This window comes from Eschrichtius robustus, chromosome 6 (genome assembly GCF_028021215.1).
Source record: "Eschrichtius robustus isolate mEscRob2 chromosome 6, mEscRob2.pri, whole genome shotgun sequence".
Lineage (NCBI taxonomy): Eukaryota > Metazoa > Chordata > Mammalia > Artiodactyla > Eschrichtiidae > Eschrichtius > Eschrichtius robustus.
The window spans coordinates 8,571,091-8,588,112 of NC_090829.1; positions in this window are offsets into that span (position 1 = coordinate 8,571,091).

The following is a 17,022-nucleotide window of genomic DNA, read 5'->3' on the forward strand; positions in this document are numbered from 1 at the left end:
TCACTAACACAGGTGGGCATCATCCAATCTGTTGAGGGCCTGAATAGAACAAAAAGTGGAGGAAGGGTGAATTTGCTCTCTCTGCTTGAGCTGAGACATCCATCTTCTCCTGTCCTTAGACACTGGCATTCATGGTTCTCAGCTCTTTGGCCTTGGATTGGGACTTACACCATTGGCCCCTTGATCCTCAGGCCTTTGGGTCAGATTAAGACCTACATCATCAGCTCCCTTGGTCTAAGGCCTTCAGACTCAGACTGAATTACACCACCAGCTTTCCTGGTTCTTCAGCTTGCAGGCAGAAGACAGTGGGACTTCTCAGCCTCCACAATCACATGAGCCTATTCTTACAATAAATCTCATCTTATATATACATATCTATGTCTCTATATCTACATCTAGATCTCTATCTATCTCTATCTATATCTATATATATCTGTATCAATATCTATATCATCTATCTATATCTATCTATCCATATCTATCTATATCTATATTTATATCATCTATCTATATCTAAATCTATCTATCTACATCTATCTGTATCTGTATCATCTATCTATATATCTATCTGTATCTATCTATATCTATATCTATATCTACCTATATCTATGTCTATGTCTATCTATCTATATCTATCTGTATCTATATCTATCATCTACCTATATCTATCTGTATCTATATCTATATCTATCTATCTATATCTATATCTATCTGTATCTGTATCTATATCTACATCTACATCTGTATCTATATCATCTATATATCCTGTTGGGTCTGCTTTTCTGGAGAACCCTAATAAAATCTGCCTGAATCAAAAATCCCTTTATACCGGACGTATGTTCTCCAATTTGGCACACTCCCTACCACTACCTGTTGCCTCCTTCGCAGGCCTATTTCCCTCAGTCATGTTTCCTGCATGACCTCTCTGTAGCAGGTGCTGTCCTAACCCTAGCCTAATCCCTTGGCCTGCACCAGAGGCTGCCCTCAGATAGTGCAGGTGGCTTCCTGTACCTCTCTGCCTGAGGCTCTTCTGTTCCCATAGGAGTGCACTTGGCACAGATGTAGACAAGGCCAGAGAGCTAGCTACTCCCCACCCCAATAACCATCAACCAATGAGAAATGGGAGTTATTAGGGAAGACCCCACCTCCTTTCCACCTCAGTGAGACAATTCTGACACGTTTCCAGGTAGATTCTCAGAGAGTTCCCAGCAGGACTGAGTCCCCGTTGCCCACTGTGGTGACCTACCATTAACACACTTTAATGGTCTTCACTTTCCAGAGTCACTTCCTCACACTTTCACATGCTTCGTGGGGTCACCTCCAAAATAAGTTATTGCACACAAATCCTTGTCTCAGGATCTGTTTGGGGGGAACCCAAACTAAGACAGGACCTGCAACCCACTAAATTTGTCATCTCTGATTTAGACCATCTTCTGGGTCTTAACTGCTCTTCAAGTATAAGTTCCAGTCTCAGATTGTCAGAGACAGAAATGACCTTAGAGGAGGCAGAGGTGGAGGACCACAAGTGAATTGTCTGAGGTCACACAGCATCATTGACTCAAAAGACTGAATGAGCCTCCCTCTCCTGACCCTCAGGGTGGTGGTCCATCCACTACCTTATGGGGTAGGCCTAGTTGAGACAGAGACCATCCAGCACACAAGGCTCGAAATACTTACCCTCTGGGGGCAAAAATTTGCCTACCCCTGCACTACATCGTAGTTGTATCATGGGGGAACAGGTACTCCTGGGCTTGCATATAGGTGACGCAGTAAGAACAACTCTCCCGTTTGCATATGCTCAGTGGAGCAAAACATCGCGAGTACCTCCCTTTTGTTCAACCAGCACAGGATGTTTGTGGCAGAGCCAAAGGATCAGGGCTGCAAGTCTGAGTTCTTTTGATAAATTAATTCATTATTTAAGCACATCTGCCTGTTTATCTGAAGAGGTGCGGTGGCCTCCACTCGTGCACTTGTGTGGAGGGAAACATCACACTGAGATCTCAAGTGTCACGGCAATTAGTCAGACGGGGGACAGATGCTGCTTCCGGGTGTTTAGGGACATTGTACTTGATAATCTTTAATTTGCTCGATATTACAATTAAGGTAACTTCAAATGTGTTCTAACCTTAATAATGTCAACATGTTTCCATCATCTCCGGTGTACATATTATTTTTAACCTACTTCACACACAAGAATGTATTAATGCATTTTTTGGCTGCTGGAGAAGTGGCCCTCTAACATGCTTGTGAAGGACTTAATAACCTTGTAGAAATGTTTTACTGATGAGTATTTAAAAATTATTGGAAAATCACTCAGTGAAGATTGAAAAAAAATTCTACTACGTTATCGTGGGCTAGGAGATGGATGTTTATGAGGAGAGACATAATTAACAGAAGACAGAGAAAACTAACGTTTTGGTGACAAAGGAGGTAGAGTAGAATAGCAAGGCAAATGCAGCTGAATTAGAAGTCGAAGACCCAGGCATCTAACTCTGGCTTCACAACCCATTAGCTGTGTGATCTTGGAAAAGTTGCTGAACTTGTCTGAGAGTTCGTTTCTATGTCTCCAGCTTAAAAGCACTGCCTGGTTCCCAGCTGGATTCAAATGAGAGTGTAATTAATTGATGCTGGTAAAAGAGTTGCGTAAGCTGTACAGAGCTATGCACTTATGCATTATTATTGCACAAAGCTGGGGACAAAAAATATTGGGATGATGAGTGATGCTGTTTTCTGTAGTCATTCATTGCATGTGTTTCCAGAGGTATTTTAAGACAATTAAATCTAAAGAAGGGGAAAAAGAGACAGAGGGGTCAATTCATTTCCCCCATCTTAGAGCTGCCTAGGCAGAAATGATAGATGATCAGTGTTCGCTGCATCCATGCACCTGCCCGACACGAGGGTGGGTTCTGAGTGGAAGAGAAGCAGCCTGCTTAGTAGCAACTGGAAAATGGAATTTATGGGAGTTATATTATTTTATACCATGCTGAGAGTGGCCAATGACCAGTGGCTAGCTTTGATTTTCTTATTTGGGAAGCAACTTGACTAGCCTCGGGCAGTGGCTCCTTCACACACAGGTCAGGGGCAGGCATGACCCTGTGCCTGGATTATTAGGTAAACATTTATGTAAGTCCAATGTTTTCCACTGGTGTGAAATTACTGATACATTGGGATCCTCCATTTTCCCTAATTAGACCAGTGAGTGAGGGATTTGCAAAAACAATTCCAGAGACTCTCACTTTAATATTAACTAATGTGCACTTGGCCTACTTTTTGATTTTCCCACTGAATATATAGGGTCAGTTTCTCATCTTGCTTGGCACCCCTGTGGAGTAAGCTCTGAGCTCAGAACTGCAGTGTTTTCAAGGGCGGTGTCTTCCCTCTCTTTACCTCTCTCTTCTCCTTTGCCTTCCATGAGGATTTGGGACACTGTCCCTCCAAGTACAAAAGCTGTAGTTTCATGGGGCTCTAGAACGATTTTGATTGGCTTGTCCAGTACATACAATTAAGGGGATTAAAACTGTTCAGTTGATTGTTTTTTTTTTTTTTTAATTTTAGTATAGACCTATGTGATCACCATGTGTGGATATGTATGACAGAGAGAGAGAGAAAGAAAGAGAGAGAGTGTGTGTGTATTTAACATGGATTGAATTTTAGACTTACAGGGTACTCTTTATGCAGATAGATTTTTGGGAAGGGAACCCAAGAACATAAAAGAAAACACTGCATCAGAATCCCAATTAGATACAGTGGGAAGAATGACAGATTTTGGAGTCAGATGGATTGCATTCAAATTCTGGGTCCCGAACCGGCTTCTTTGTAATCTTCAGGTAGTCAATTTATCTGAACTCCAGATTCCCCGTCAATAAAATGGGGATAAAACTTAGCTCTTAATTTGGTTGTGAGGTTATAATAATGTAGATAAATAACTCCCTGTATCCTGGCATAAAAGGGGCACCAGATGAATTATTGTTATTGCCAGAGAACTAGTAGCATCAACTTACTCAACCTTTCTGAAGGTTAATGAGATACGTAAGAGATAGATAAGTGTGTTGAAAACTCTATCTATAAAAGTAAATATAAAATATTGACTCAGACAGCAGAAGAAGTGGGGTCAAGGCATCCAGGAAGCTTGCTTTGTCTTCTCAACATTCGGTTTGCTCACCTAAAAATAAGGTGTTGAGACTCTCAGAGGTTTTCAAACTAACCCTTCTAGAACCATGCAGACCTTGGCGTTGAACAGACAGATGCTTTGGAAGGAAAAGGGAGAAGGATGAGAAAGAATGGACAGCACACTAGCCTCCCAACCCTCCTTCAACCAAAAGAGCTGCTTTTGTCTCTCTTGGGCACCTGGCTTCTGGCTAGGACTTGGATATCTAAAAAAGCTCCCTCGTCTAGAACTTGGCAAACGATTGGACAAGATGATCCTGAGATCCCTTCCAGCTCTCATATTCTGTCAAGGTTTTGTCACCTTCTCCAAACTTTAGTTCAGCAGACTGTCAGGTTGCCTGAGGCACCTTGGGATTTCAAGGTGGTTACAGGACAGAGTCAGCTCTTTGAAAACTCTTAAGTAGGCACATAATTCTCAGTCTTCATTTCTATGTAGAGATGGCCCTGCTCACTTACAGATTCCTTACTCTGACTGCCTGTCGTGCCCCTGCAGTTTCGGAGAGTAGCTCCCTTCTCACTCCCCCTTGGTCTTCCGCAGCCTCATGGCCCTCAGCTCTGTTTTGACACAAACACCTAATCTTTATCCCTGCGCTGACTGCCCACCTCCAGTTGAACTGTGGCTTAATTAGAAGAAAGTACTTCACACTCTCCTCCTCCTGGAATAGCTTCATCACCCAGCATTACAAACCTCAGAGGGAAATACTTTTCTTCAGGGGCATCTTTTCTCAACTTTCAAATCCCACTACAATGCTAGCTGCCTGGCTTGTCTGCCCCGTAAAGCCAGCTTTGAGGTCAGATGTGACAGTGTCTGCTATCGTTATTAAATGATCCACTTTGGGGTCACACGGAGCCACACTTTAGTCCTGACTGCAGAAGTCTTTTTTGCTTCTCCACCTTGCACAACTTACTTCACTTCTCCAGTTTCTTGTATTTTTTTGTAGTAGCTATCTTGGGGTTGTTCTAATAATGTGAGGTTTCCCTGGGATAAAGAGCCCCTAAAACCAATCACACCACTTACTTTTTTGTTATCATCATCATCAACTCTTAGTCCAAACCTAAGATACAAGAAACACTGCATTTCTCCATTTTATGTAAATAAGTAAAAAGTTCTATTTTAGTTATCAGGGTTTCACCCTATACATAAACACAAACACACAAACATACACACACACACACACACACATCCAGAGTTGTGCCCAAAGACCCTATTATTTTCCAAGCCATAAAACAGTGAAAAAGACTTTCCATCTTTGCTGGTTGGTGGCTACCCATTGTCCGGCCTCCTCCTACCTTTCCGTCCATCCAGGGGCTCTGCTTTTTCTGAGTCCTCCTCAGGCCATGAGATGCTTTGTAGAGAATGGGAGCTCTCATGCCTGGCGTCTACTCTCATGCTCCTCGCTATCACAGAATCTGAGGCTAGAGTGTCCACTCAGAGATATGTCAATCTCTACCCTCTTCCAGCCTGGGTAAAATGTTCTCTTTCCTCACTCTTTTCTTTCCTTTTGCCCTCAGATTTATGTTTCTCTTACCATCCCACTTTGGGATACCCAGAACTTTATGAAATCCTAGAAGAGCTAGACACACGTTTCTGGAGAAAAAGGAGAATAACGCTTAGAAATGAGTGAGAGAAAGTGTCCATGTATAAACATAAGTTATAATAATCCTCTGCCATAGTCAATACCATGCATCGTTATCATAACCATTGTGATCCTCCTCCTCATCACCATCATCATCATTACCACCATCATCACCACCACCATCATCATCACCATCACAATCACCACCACCATCATCACCACCACCATCATCATCACCATCACCATCATCATCACCATCATCATCATTACCACCATCATCACCACCACCATCATCATCACCATCACCATCATCATCACCATCATAATCATCACCACCATCATCATCACCATGATAATCATCACCATCATCATCACCATCACCATCATCATCACCATCACCATCATCATCACTATCATAATCATCACCATCATCATCACCATCATCAGCATCATCATCATCCATGCCACCAATACCAGGAGCCATGACACTTTGCAATTCTTAAAAGAAGACAAAGAGGAGTCAGACTTGTAATGGCTTGGGAGATTTTGTTATTCTTGTGAAGAAAAAGAGACACACATGAGACAGACCATGCAAAACTCTAAGCCTGAATAGCATTCATTTTCAACCAAGGTGTATATAGGTACCAAGAAATTCCTCCCTTGCACAATCCTTCACAGTCTTCTCACCACATCAAATTTTCTTTCAACACAAAACTGTGAACTGCCATGCTATATGGGGAAGGGGGAATATTATCAGGAATGATGGAATAAATTAGCTTGACACTAAAGTTTCAGTTTAAATTTTAAAATGATGGTGGCTTCTCTTTGTGAGCTAGTAGTCGTGACTGATTCACATTGAACCAGGCATCTTGGTGACGGATCTTTACCTTATTTTCAGATAAATGGTAACTTCATATAAATCTCACTTAACTAATGAAAAGTAAAACACTTTCAAAGGTAAGTGCAGGTTATAATGGTGTCCCTATTTAGTAGATAGGGAACTTCACATCAAGGGCTTAATATTCTTAATTCTGGAACAGTACAATTCCAGACTCTTGGTGCTTATAGGTGGAGCCCAAAATACTCCTCCAATTCTGATTAAATAATCATAGCTAGTATGTATGAAGAGATAGCTGTGTGCTACCTGCTTCACAGCAAGATAAGATCTTTACAAACAATAGTTCAGTTAGTTCTTACATCAACTTTGAAAAAAAATGTTACTGCATCTCAGAAGGGCTACACCGCTTCTCAAACACACATAGGGAGGAAGTGGTAAATCATACTTCTACCCTTGTTTGATTGACTCCAAGACCTATGCTCTTAACTACTAAGCTACACTGCCTCCCACTTCCTAACCTCTTCACCTAGGTGAAGGCAGTAAGAGGTTGCTAAAACCAGATTTGGTTAGGGACAGCTACCCCTCTCCCCCACCAAAGTTTTCAACATCTTTCTACTACCATAATTTTCCATTTATTCAGTTCAGTTCAATAAATGGGAATGTTCAAACACCTTTCACAAACATGGTGCTATCTTTCAGTTCCCCATTTTACATTCCCCACATCCAATCAGTTGACAAGCACCTTTTTTCTACTTTTCAAATTTACCTTTAGTTTATCTCTCTCCCAATTAGTTAAGGCACTCTTTATCTGTCATGTGGATGTAGAACTAGTTCCTACTGAGGTTTCTCTGCTGACCTTTCCTACTTTCATCTGTAAGAAAAGTTGTAAAAGACTTCAGACAAATTAGTTTGCCCAGTGTGCTATCTGGCATGCTCCCAGGTTATTTCTTATTTTCATTGTCTTTGACCTATTTACAATTCTTTAAGTGTAGATAACTGATAACAATACAAATAGATCCAGTCCATACACATGCAAATGATTCTGCTTGGTAAAAGATCAATTGACCTTTCTGCTACAAAAACAAACCAACACTAACAACAACAACAACAACAAAAATCCTACCAGTTCTGCATTAAATTAACTTCAGTAATCCTGATTGAGCTATTTTTGTGTAATACTTTGAATTCTCCTTTGAACTAGTTGTGACATCTTACTGGTTCCCTTATTAATTACTAAGTTAAATAAAATCTTTGACATGTGTTCATTTTATATTTGTAGGAGAGTCATGGTTTCATCTTTTTAAAACAACTTTTAACACATAACACATCTTACCTGACTTCGCTATTTATCTTAATTTGGATTTCCCAGAAAGCAGAACCTGAGGCACAAATACAGTTGCAATATTTATCCAGAGGCAACACCAGGAAGTTACGATGGTGATGTGGGGAGAACAAGACAGGCAAGAGGGGAAAAATCAATCAAGGGTGTGCTACTGAGCTGGTTACCGCTGTGGGATCTCAGTCCTTCTGGGGGACACACTGAGGAATAATGTAGAATAAGCAACCTCAGAATCATCCCTCCAAAGTGTAAGAGGCTGGGACATTTCTCTTCCAACCACTGTCTCCTATTGATTGAGGGTTGCTCAAGGGGTATAGATGGTGAAAACCCAGCACCAGTGCCAAATCGAATCTTGGAGACAGAGTTTTGGGTGAAGTAGAAAAGAATAGCTTTATTGCTTTCCCAGGCAAAGGGGGACACAGCAGGCTCATGCCCTCAAAACTGTTTGTCCCAACCCAGGAGGATTTGGTGAGGAGTTTTATAGCAACATTTCAAGGGTGGGGCTGCTGATAAGGATCAGGGTGTGTGCAGTGCCTGCACTCCTTTAATCTGGTCTCAGGTGGCCTCCTGATGAGCTTCTCTGGTTCTCAAGGTTATTATACAAAGACCTTCTTTAGAATGAAGAATGCTTCATCAAGAAGTTAACAACTTCCATTTGTTGCGGGGTTTAGTTATGCAGATGAGCTCAAAGATATTGTTATGTGTATCCCTTGAGGTGGAACCAGGACCCTGTCCCAAGGCTGCACTGTTGTCTCTTGGCGGCTTCACCCTTTTCTCTACATCCCCTCCCTTCCCTGATCAGCAACTGTTTGAACCTGCTCTTTGGAACTCAGGGAAGGTCAAGAAATGGGGGACACAGAAAGGCTTCTGTTCCCAGGAACATCATAAGGTCCTGTTCAGTTTCAATATTAACTCTCTTGTACTTTCCATGGCTTTAGAAAAAGTTGTGAGGCAGAAAAGTGAAAACACTATTTGTACACCTGAGGTGGTAAGCTGGCAGAAAAGCACAGAGTGGGTTATCCCAGGTACAGTGCAATCAAGTGGGCTGAGGGGATGTGGAGCAGGGCACAAAAGCAAAAGCTACACTGCCAGTGTGATCTGTCTAAACTGAAATTTGTTATACTATTCTCCATTTTAGAACCTTTACATGATTTCTCTTTGCCTTTAGGGTAAAATGCAAACACACATGGACCTTCATGCTCTGGCCTTAGCCTCCCCTTTCATCACTCTCTGTCTTGCACCCTAGCTTCCTTCCATATGCTGATACTTGCTGTTTGCCCTGACACTGTTGTGATGGATACCTGTGTTCATGCTGCTTCTTCCTCCTCCTTTCTAGCTAACCCATTATTGGATGTCTTTAGAAGTGTTAAGCCTACCTCCTTTTTGCTCCCAGACAATATGTGACATTTTCATAGCTCATTCTTCTGTGCTTTCCTTTATCAGAGCATCAACTACACTGTATTCCGTTTGTCTTTCTATCTCTTCCTCAGTATTCTGTGAGTTCTTTGAGGTCAGCAACAAGATTTTATTTTTATCTTTGCAGCACCAATGCTCAATAACTTCTCCCCATAGCAGGCACTCAAAAACAGTTTGTTGATTTATGTAAGCGCCTACTTGGCACTTATCTGTACTTGTCATGGTCGACTATAAAGAGTTTGCATTAGTCAGGAAAGGGCAAGTTCTGCTACAGTAGCAAATAACTGGGAAATCTCAGTGGTTTAAAAAGACCAATGTTATTTCCCACTTATACTACATATTGCTAATGATCAAAGTCAAGCAGGATCCTTCCTACGTTGAAAAGATGGATATATGTTTGATTGCTTCCATTGATGAAGTTTAAGCAGAAAATTCCCACAGTTCCACCTTAGCTAAGTTAGACACAGACTGTGTATTTGATATGAGGGCTTCCCTTGAGTTCTTCTTACTCAGTGACTTCTTCCTGGTGAGAGATAGGAGTTGGGGGTAGCAGTGGGAGTGAAGATGATGTGCTAGGAATGGTAGTTGTGATAGTGGTACATAATATGTTTGCAGATGGTCCTGTAGAGTCTAGACTCACTCTCCTGGTAAATGCCATTCTATGTACATTTTGGGAACAGAAATCCTCCAGTCCAAGCTTGCTCATCTCTAGACTCTAGTATTTTATATGAACTTTGTGTTTTGGAACCTCAAAATAAGTCTGTCTATTTATCTATCTGTCTATCTTCAACTATTCTCTATATTTAATTTTTAACTCTACAAGATAGAACACAGTTAGGAGAAAACCTCCAATGAGAAAACAGAAGGCTCATAAAGCAGAAGAAAAACTATTTTGGTAAGGAAAATATTTCCATATTATATTTTCAAGAGGTCGACATAAACAATAGTGAGTTAAAAAATATTTTTAAAATTATGCGCAGTGTCACTTGCCAGTGTTGTGTTAATTAATGCAAATGTGGAACACTGCATCAGTTCTTGCTTGAATTCTACCAATGTACATCTGTACAGTAAATATGTTAGTGAATAACCCTAAGCCACTGTCAGAGATTCTTTTCTCAACTGCTAATTCCTAGAAAATCATTGCCAGCTTCCTAGGAATATTTTGATATGTTCAGGCAGATCCAAAGCAGCCAATAGAAGCCTCCAGAAAGGGTGTGGCACTCTCCCATTCTCGGTATGTATAAATTCTAATAACCAATAGTAGGCAGAGAAAAGAAGTAAAACCACATGAATTGAACACCTATTAAAGAAGTGGCTTTTATGCTAGCTATATAATTTAAATTTTACAAAATAGGTATTATTGAAATGTCTGCTAAAGTGCTTTAGTTTTCTCAAAGTGGTTGAGAACAGAATCAGTGAGGGATTAGAGCAAGAATAACTTTTTTTGTCAACACTTTGCTAGGGTAGCAGCCCACCATTCCCATGACTGACATTTTTACCACTTCAGAAGGATTTCAACATTGGCAATTTTTTTTCTAGTGAACAGGAAACACAAAACTAATGTCTAAGTATCCAAAACCTCTTATCCCTTCACACTATTCAGGAGAAATCTGTATCTTCTAGCGTGGATCCTGAGTCTTTCTTGTATAGAATCATGAAAAGAACTGAAGGAGAGAACAGCAAGTCACTGACAATTGCTTGAGTGATTGACATTGGAAAAAGCAGAGGGTTAATGGTGGAAGAGAAATGAACATATCCAAATAGTTTAAAAAAAAAAAAAGTAGGGAAGACAAAAGCCTATGTGGGTTGTTTTGGGGAGGGTGGGGAATAGAATTCAATGAGCTTTTAGAGAGAATAGAAGAAGACTTAGAACCTGACTTAGATGAAAGAAAGGATTGTCAAGGTATAAGAACTTAAAAACATGGTGATATCAAATGACATCCTTTTCCCACATTTAGAGGAAACTCAAAAAAAAAAACAAAAACCCAAAACATTGCATTTTTAAATTACATGTTGGATTAATTTTTAAAATGTATCTCAAGTTTAGACTGGACCATAAGGTTATACTCAGTTTTTTGTGGTTTACACTAGCAGTATAAATTACATGCCCATTTCTGTGGGGATAATGGTATTCTTCTTCTATATATTTCTAGATATTCCCCAAATTTCAATGGTCAGTTTCTGTTCTTGATATTTGAAGATTTCATATCTTTGACTCTGACTCATTCTACAAATAGGAAGAGAAATAAACTATTACATTTCTATTAAAAATTCTATTAATTTTTCAAGAACATGAAAAATTCCCATTTTGAACAAGACTCTGGAAGACTTTTGAACTTATAATGAACTGAACACAAATCCATTACTGAGTTGGAATGGCAGTGTGAGGAGCTCTGCAGATGCTTTCCTCCACAAAGCAACCGTAACTGGTGAAAATTGCATTAAGAAAAAAAAAAATACTTAAAGTCTTCGGAAATTACCCTAAGGGCATGCAGCAAATGAAGTGACAGTTATTTAAGAAAATTTACTAGGTCTTGGTAAGAATAGTGAGAGTCTGTGGTATTTGAACTACGACCAGATTTACTCCACTTCCAACCCCTGTTAATGTGAAGGAAGCTCTGCTCCTGGTGGATGCAGCAACATTGCAGGGTCCCATCTCCTCCCAGTGATCAGTCCAGGGCCAAGGTTTTTCTCTGGAGAGACAGGATACCAGCATCTCTCTTCTCCCATGTTCCAGCTGGCAGAATTTCTATTCCAGTGTGGCCCAAGTTTTGGAGCTCCTTCTTTTACCCATTCCCCACTCATAGGGTGGGAGCTTTATCCAAGGTTTTCAGGTCAAGAATATTGTGCCCTGATTACCCTCTTCCCAGCTCATTCATAGGGCTACCTCCTGGATCTAGTGTCCGCCTCCTAGAGAGGGGGCCTCACTCTGAAAGAGGCTGGTCGCTTTCCATGCCCCAGCTCCAGAGCAATGATCCTGAGGTTCTGCCCAGGGGGAGAGGCAGGCTGTAAGAGTGTTCCACGGCTCTCTGTAAGGAGACTAACTTTATTTGGAACAGAGCATAGGGAAGTTCAAACTTCAAAAAAAAAAGGGGGGGTGGGGCACTGTCAAAGACAGTGAAGATTTTGGTGATGAGCAATTCAAAAAAGTCTAGTAGCTCCATAATAGCAATAAGCAAAGTGGGAAAACAGCCAGAAGTTTAACAAAGAGAACCAGGAAAAGAGATGCCTAAGAAGCTATCTTCAGGGGTCTGTGGAAGGCTCAGAGAGTTTCCCTGAAAAGGATTCCATTTAGTATGTAGTAGCTTATGCACTGGGACATTGTTAAAACAATAGAGCAAATGACTAGCAATTAGTGAAGACTAATAACGGGGTGTATTACCAATACAGGCAGACCAGCCAGGAGCTTATCAGGGAAATCAGGCAAGAGATAATCAAAGACAGGCTGGCTAAAACTACTGTTAACCTAGAGGCGAGGAGAGAGGAGGAAATCAGGGTGACTGTGTGTATGTCCAAGGTTGCACCCTCTGAAGAGCAACATATAAGGCTGGATATCATGGGCAAAATAGGCAAATTGTTCTTAGATAAAACACCATAAACATGAGTGGACAAAGGTAAAACAGGTAAATTGGACTTAGCAAAATTAAAAATCTTTGCATCTCAAAGGGCACCATCAAGAAAATGCAAAGGTACCTCACAGAATGGGAATATTTCAAAACATATATTTGATAAGAGAATTGCATTTAGAAGGTATAAAGAAACCTTATAACTCAGAAATAAAAAGACAAGTAACCCAATTTAAAAAACAGATGATGGGTATGAATAGACATTTCACCAAGGAAGAGAAACAAATGATAAATAAGCACAGTAAAAAAATGCTCAACATCATTATTCTTTAGAGAAATACAGATTAAAACCATGAGATACAACTTCACATCAGTTAGTATGACTAAAATTAAAAAGGTAGACAATTACAAGCGTTTATGGGAATGTGGAGAAATTAGAATGCTCATACATTGCAATTCTACTCCTAGGTATATACCTAAAAGAAATGAAAACATATGTCCATACAAAAGCTTACACACAAATATTCATAGCAGCATAGCAGCATTATAGCCAAAAATTAGAAACAACCCAAGTGTCCATCAACTAACAAATGGCCCTCAAACATGTGGTATAGCCATACAATAGAATATTATTCAGCAATAGAAAGAAATGAAGTACTGATACATACTACAACATGGATGAAAACACTATGTTATCTGAAAGGATATGGTCACAAAAGATCTTATAATGTATGATCCCATTTATATTAAATATACAGAATAGACAATTCTCTAGAGACCAAAAGCAGATTAGTGCTTGCTTAGGGTTAAGAGGAAGGAGGAAATGGGAAGGGACTGATAATGGGCATTGGGTATCTTTATGGAGTGATGGGAGTATTTCAAAATTAGATTGTGGTGATCGTATACTTTATTTTTTTAATTTTTAAAATTGAAGTATAGTTGATTTACAATGTGTTTTGGTGTACAGCAAAGTGATTCAGCAATATATATATATATATATATATATATTCTTTTTCAGATTCTTTTCCGTTATAGGTTATTACAAGATATTGAATATAGTTTCCTGTACTATAGGATCTTGACGTTTATCTATTTTATATACAGTAGTGTGTATCTGTTAATCTCAAACTCCTAATTCATCCTCCCCGCCCCCAACATTTCCTCTTTGGTAACCATAAGCTTGTTTTTTATGTCTGTGAGTCTATGTCTGTTTTGTAAATAAGTTCATTTGTATCATTTTTTTAGATTTCACGTATAAGTGATACCATATGATTATTGTCATTCTCTGTCGGACTTACTTCACTTGGTATGATAATGACTGTACACTTTAAATGGGTGAATTGTATGATATGTGAATTATCTTAATAAAACTATTTTTAAAATCCATTACTGAAACTCTATCAATAATCATTTCTATTTTACAATGAGGAGATTAAAGTTCAGAAATGGAAAGTGGTTGCCCAAAGCTACATAAGTAAAAAGTAGCAGAGATAATATTGAAATGCAGCTCCATCTTAGTCAAAAGCTATTGCTCTTTGCATATCTCCAAATTGTAGGCCAAAGCATTGTAAGAAAAATTTTTTAGAAAAATGATTTGGGGAATACAGTAGTTTCATACTATTTACTGAAGCAAACCATGTAAAGTTTCCCAAGTATTACATTTAATAAGCATTTACTGAACATAACTTTGGGTTAGGCTTAATTCTGAGTGTGGTGATGTGAATTCAAATAAAACATACCTTCTGATTTCAATGAGCATAGAGGAATATAGGAAACAAAGTGCAAACGTGTTGTGGTAAAGTTATACTCTGGGAAAATACAGAGAAGAGGGATTAGAATCTCGTAAGACTTTTTGGAGGTGACCTTTGGGCTGATTCTTGGAGGAGATACAGGTTTTTGGGTAGATAAAAAAGATACTTTCCAGTTGAGGAGTCTTGACCAGTCAGTATACAGTACTGTTTTCTTCCTCTCTAGAGTTTAGATTCAATTGACAAGCAGACCCTAGAGTAGAAAAATGGAGATTTTTTAAATGTCATTTTGATTGTTGGTAAAGCTATTTGTAGAATATGATTTAAGTGTGTGTCCAAATGGGCTTGCTAAGTCTTCAGCCCTAAAATTACAAAAAGGAGATGTTACCTACTGCTGTGTAACTAACCCCAAAAAGTAGTGTGTTGAAACGTTTTATTGCTTCTGATGATTCTACGTGTTGACTGGACAGTGTTACTCTTCCAAGTGGTATAATTTGGGGTCACTTTTATGGCTGCATTCAGGTGGCAAGCATATTGAACTAGATGGTCCAAGAGAGCTCTATCACATGTCTGGAGGCTTTGGTGCTGGGAGTTGGCTGTGGTACTTTGGGTCCCCTCCGAATGGCTCCTTACTTCATGTGGTACTTTCTCTCCACATCCTCTCTCTCTCCAGCAGGACAGCCTGAAATTCCTTAGCATGGCCAGATTCTAAGAGGGAGAAAAATGGAAGCTGTCAGGCCTTTCAAGGACAAGGCCTAGAACTCATAAAACATCACTTCCTCTGCATTCTACTGGTGTCACAAGTCAGAAGGCCAGCCTGGATTTAAGGGGTGAGGAAATGGATTCCACTACTTGTTGAGAGAATAGGAAGGCAGGAAGAGGAGGAATTGTTAACAGCCTGTTTTGGGGGACAATTCCAGACTTACATAACTAATCTTCATTATAGCCAGATAACCTCTATGACCCAGGGACATTGATTGCATGGCAGAAAGCAGACAGAACAGGTACTTATTACAGACAAGGATTCAAAAGAGAGGAGGAGGTCCTACACTGTTGGTGGGAATGTAAATTATGCATCTACTGTGGAGAACAGTCTGGAGGTTCCTCAAAAACCTAAAAATAGAGCTACCATATGATTTAGCAATCTTACTCCTGAGCATATATCTGGAGAAAACTATAATTCAAAAAGATACATGCACCCCAATATTCATTGTAGCACTATTTAAAACAGCCAAGACGTGGAAGCAACCTAAGTGTCCATCGATAGATGAATGGGTAAAGAAGATGTGGTACAAATATACTATGGTATATTACTCAGCCAAAAAAAAGAATGAAATAATGCCATTTGTAGCAACATGGATGGACCTAGTGATTATCATACTAAGTGAACTAAGTCAGAAAGAGAAAAGACAAATACCACATGATATCACTTACATATGGAATCTAAAATATGATACAAATGAACATACCTATGAAACAAAAACAGACTCACAGACATAGAGAACAGACTTGTGGTTGCCGGGGGGGGGGAGGGGGTTGGAGGAGGGATGGATTGGGAGTTTGGGATTAGCAGATGCAAACTATTATATATAGGATGGATAAACAACAAGGTCCTAGTGTATAGCACAGGGAACTATATTCAGTATTCTGTGATAAACCATAATGGAAAAGAATATGAAAAAGAATGTACATATATATGCATAACTATATATATGTATATATATATATATATGCATTTATACGTAACTGAATCACTTTGCTGTAGAGTAGAAATTAACAGAACATTGTAAACTATAGTTCATTAAAATAAATTTTTAAAAAAGAGTGAGGAGGAGGAAGTCACTGCTCCAAGAACTCCAAATTCTTTCTCCCAAGTTCACTGATCAGATGAGTTCTCCTTCCCTGGGGAAGGAATGAATAAGAGAGTGGAGTGGAGCCTAAGATGTTTCTCAGGGAGAGCTCCTTCCTATGGAAGGTTGAGGGAAAAGTGGACATCAGGCAGAAGTCAAATGCAATGTTTGCAAAACAAAATATCAGGTGGGAACTAGGGCACCTGCAGGATGCTGGTGGGGGACCTTGACGTCCAAGGTGATGGGAGGAAGCCCCAAGCAAACTGGTAGGAAGTGGGGGGACTGAGGGGGGAGGAAAAGTTGATGCCAGACAGGATCAGAGCCCCTGAGGGGTGGCTGAGGGGGGGATTTTTCCATGTCTGGAGGGACCCTTGGGGGCTCAAATCAGGGGGGAGCACACCCAGCATATCCCCTGCCCAATCAGCCGGAGGAGTCTGCCCAACTCTCAGGCCGGGTCCTACACCCTCAGAGGTCCCCTCCAGGCCATGTGTGTCCTGGGGGCACAGGAGGGAGGCTGCGGG